The sequence below is a fragment of the Belonocnema kinseyi genome, chromosome 3 (genome assembly GCF_010883055.1).
Source record: "Belonocnema kinseyi isolate 2016_QV_RU_SX_M_011 chromosome 3, B_treatae_v1, whole genome shotgun sequence".
Classification (NCBI taxonomy): domain Eukaryota; kingdom Metazoa; phylum Arthropoda; class Insecta; order Hymenoptera; family Cynipidae; genus Belonocnema; species Belonocnema kinseyi.
The window spans coordinates 123,229,040-123,233,718 of NC_046659.1; positions in this window are offsets into that span (position 1 = coordinate 123,229,040).

Genomic DNA, 4,679 nt, shown 5'->3' on the forward strand with positions numbered 1-4,679 from the left:
GATAGGAGCGTAAGTATTCGTGTTATGCAGTAAAACAGCCTTAATGCTGCGTTTTGACGAATCAATGAAAAGTCGCCATTCTTCGTCTCTGTACACATTTTCTTCAAGTGGTTCATTAGTCCGTTAACGTCAGTGCGGTACACTAAAGACGTCTCTTCGTCTTTAACGAAAAACTTTCTGAATTCTTTGTCCCTGTCGCAATAGAATGAAACTTTTGTCTTTGGCTCTAGAATATTTCTTCTTTTTAGAAATAAAGCGGCAAATTCAGTGCCGTCTTTCGGTAATCCAAGATCTCTAATAAAATCATTCAGTTCTAGTTGCGACACTAATATTGGAACCTTCAATTTCATTTTATGCACGCCATATTCGTCATCTTTTTCGTCATTTTCATCGGAATCATCAGAAATTTTTTCTATTCGAACACTGGTTTCACTACGACGTTGACTTCTAATTTCGATTCTATCATCTCTAAAGCTCTTGTGACTGTGCACACATTAATGTACGAAATGTTATTTTTATTTTTGGCGTTGAACCCTTTGATGAAATTCATGCAAAAGTAGCAGTCCTTCGCAATAACGGGGGTTTTCCATGTGGTTGGTGTAAAGTACTTGCGGTACTTTTCGTTGTTTGAATTTTTTAGACGATACAACATAAGTCTGCAGGAATTGCAAATGACGTGAGGAACCCATTTTGTTTCTTGGTGCAGCAATTTACGGTCAAAACACTTTTCGTAAAGGCTTTTCACTTCCTCGTCGATTGATTTTCGCAAACTGCTCACCTCATATTTACTGCAAATGTAACAGAATGAATCTGAGCTATTCTTGCAGGCATGCGATTGAGAAATGCTCGCGGTTTTTTTCCTTGTAGCATGAGACTCTACACCAACCAAGTGGTCCAGTGATGAAGAGCTACAGTTGCATGATGACGACGTCGGAGAGCCCCCTTTCCCACCCTGACCAGATGCCGATACTGGGGTTTTTCCCTGCATCGTAATACACTTTTTACCTGTGTCTGCCATGACGGCATGAACGCCGTTTACCCAGGGACTCAGCCAATGTGGATCCGTTGCCCACCGTCACCAGGTGGAGGTGCCCTGGTTACAGACACAAGCGAATAATGCTAGCAACAAGCGGTTACGAAACTCCAGATATTTACTGCTATTAATGTCAAAATATGAAAGTACGCAAGAACAGGGTTGCCAGTGTAATCGGATAGGTTAGGACAGGTTTTGTTAGGTTAGGATAGGTTGAACCTCTATGTAGGTTAAGCCGAAACTGAATGAAACTGTACCGCAAACACAACGGGACAACACAATCAGTTTAATTGTGTTTCGTTAGGTTAGGTTAGGTTAGGCTAGGTTAGATTTATTTCTAGGTTAGGCTCGAGTTGACCCATTCGATGTAACACACATTTGCTACTGGGAAAATATGCTTCCAGAGCTTTACGTGTAGTTCAATCAATTTCTGTTAATTCAGGTTAGGTGGGGTCAGGTTATGTTGGGTAAAGTTATGTTAAATAAGTTGATATCAGGCAAGGGTTGATCCTTAACAGTTGTCGACATGTTTTTCAAGTGAAAATTTGCATCACTGGCATTATTTTGAAATTTATTTGCCTCAGTGCATGATTTTTCCTCATTTTTTGAGGTTATGGCAAAAATATTTAAAGCCTATACATGAGCAGAAGAATTAATGAAAAATATATTACTTATAGATAGATATTTATTTATTTTTCAGCCCAACGGCCTTGAAAAATTGGACTTGGTTTACATTTCTTTTTCTTATCCATCCACTCTTACATTCAAGGATTTTTTTTTGACAACTAAAACAAAATAGAATCTCTATATGGATTAATAGTAACAATAATGGTTCTCTATACACTCATATTATACATTTCTCTACTTATCTAGAGTTAATTACATCCTCTTTTCGCTTTTCCAAAAGTCTTAACCAATTACACACATTCTTATTTCCTGCTCTACCATTTAACATTTCTTCAATTTCTAAATTTGGTCTATCTATTAATTCGCAGTCTCTAATTAAATGTTCCAGTGTACCTTTTTCTCTTTTACATAAAGCGCACATCTGACTTCCTTCGTCTAACCAATATCTAGATTTTTCCTCTAAATTGCCACATCTCGCCCTAGCTATTAGTTTGTGACTTCCTTTGTTTCCTGCCTTACACAAATATTCTGCTTTTAATCCAGTATTTACTAGTTTGTACTTACTATTGTACCTAGATTCCTGTATTTTACCTAGCTGTGTTTGTCTTTGTACTTCGTAGTCTGTTTTCTTTAGTATCTCTTTTACATTAGCTCTCTTATCTTTTAATGTTTTTAAACCCTCTTGACTATAACCACACCTTTTAAGATAATGCTCCCTTTCTTGGGCACTTCTTATCTTCAGCTTTCCACTATTTTTTTCTTTTAGGCATTCTTTTAAAATTGTTCTTACTGCGGAATTTTCTATTCCTTTTTTAAATTTAATAGCTTTTCTTCCTAATTTCACTCTGAGTTTTTCGATTTTGGTCTCTTCCAGAACCATGTAGCTTGGTGTATAACGGTCGAGTCCCAGGGTCCACCTGAGATGACGGTCTTGGATCCTTTCTAAAGTGGCTTTTTCTTCCCATCCCCATAATTCTGCCCCGTAAGATAGAACTCCAACCACTAAGCTGTTAAAAATATGTATTCTTCTGTTGAAATTGTCCTTAAAGAGTCTTTCTCCTATCCCCCACGTAGGTTTCATCACAATGTTGTCCTTTTTAACAATCTCCTGAATGTGTCTATCACAGCCTCCATTTTTGTTGAATGTGTACCCTAAATATTTGAATACTTTCAGTTGCTCTACATTTACTCCCAAAAGTGCTATATCATCTGCGTAAGCAAGTGACCAGAATTTTTCACTCCCAACTTTTATGCCTCCCACAATTTCTTTTCTCATTTCCTCTTCTATGTCAGAGTTCAGGACTGTGAATAGTGTAGCGCTAAGAGGACAGCCCTGTCAAAGGCCCTCTTCTGTGCAAAATTCTTCTGCGATATTGCCATTTACCCTCACAGCACTAACCGTTTTTACATAGATTTCTTTCACTCTTTCAATTAAACCTTTTCTTACTCCTCTTATCTCCATTGTTTTCCACAACTTTTCCCTATTTACCTTATCAAAGGCTGCCTTTAAATCAATGAAGAACGCAAAGATCTTTCCTCCCTTTTTCTCTAGTTCTCTCTCTATGATATGCTGCAGTATGTATATATTTGTCTATTGTTCCTCTATATTTTCTAAATCCTGCCTGTGTGTTCGGTAATATTTTCTTCTCTTCCAAATCCTTCACTAATCTTTCGTTTAATACCATGGCATACACTTTGTACGCCGTGTTAAGCAGAATGGTCGGTCTATAGTTTTTCAGATCCTCTGTTTCTCCTTTCTTGAATATCGGCGCAATAATCCCTTTCCTCCAGCTATTCGGGAAGCCTTCTCCATTCCACACTCTTCTTATCAGTTCAAAAAGTTTCCTTTTGCCATCCCCTTCTAAATATACCCATGCTTCATTTGGTATTTCATCTTCTCCTGGTGCTTTCTTCATTTTCAGTTTCTTAATTTGGTCATTAATTTCTTCGTCGCTAAGGTCGGATTCATCTTCCTACAGGTTATTCCTTTTCCCTTGTGTTGTAGAATGAGCTTCTGTTCCTTCTAAGTGGTCCATGAAGTGATTTTTCCAGTCCTTCATCTTTATTTCACTACTAATGCTATTGTTTTTCTTCCTTTGTTTATTTATATACTTCCAAATATCTTTCTCCGTTTTTGCATTTTTTATCTCTACTAATTCGTCATTCTTTCTTTTCCTTATCTTCGCACATTTCCCTGAACTCTGATCTTTTATGAGCGTAAGCTTCCCACGAGCCTTTATTATCTTTCCATTTCTTGTATAACTTCTTTACCTTCCTCTTTTTTCGTGAACATTCCTTATTCCACCAAGTTTTATGCCCTAATTCAAATCTGATTGACTTAACCTTCTTCTTTTTCATGGCGCTGTTCACTTTGTTCGCAAAAGTATTCCATTCTTCCATTAGATCATTTTCTGAGTAAACGCCAGCACTCATTTTTGCATTATAATCGATCTTAATTTCATTGTCCCATACCACAATCTCTTTTTCTGGTATCTGTTGACAACATTGGTTCGCTCTGACAAGTTCCGTTTTTCATATACACCCCATTGGCTGATGATCTGATTCTATTCTGTCAATTATTTAAAAATCTTCTATCTTATCCAAACCTTCATAGTTAGTTATAGTGTAATCAATTACTGATGACCCCTTTCCCCTCTTCTTACCCGAGTTACCCACGTATGTAAATTCTCCTTGATTGTCAACTTCTAAGTTCCCATTTAATATACACCATCCTTTACGTTCGACTAACTTCATTAGCTGATCTCCTTCCGTATTGGCTACTTTGTCCTTAGATGCTCTTTTCACTTCTTCCTCTTCTGGTCCTCTGTAAATTGCTCCCTTTTTACCCGTCCTTGCATTAAAGTCTCCTCCGATTAGCAAATTTTCATTCCCTTTAGCCTCTATTTCATCATCCAGACTAGCTGTCAACTCTTTAATCTTGTCTTTGCAGTATATTGTCCATATATTCCAGGTTTCATTTCCTAGAGTAATTTTGCTGCCCAGAGCCCCTTTAAAATCC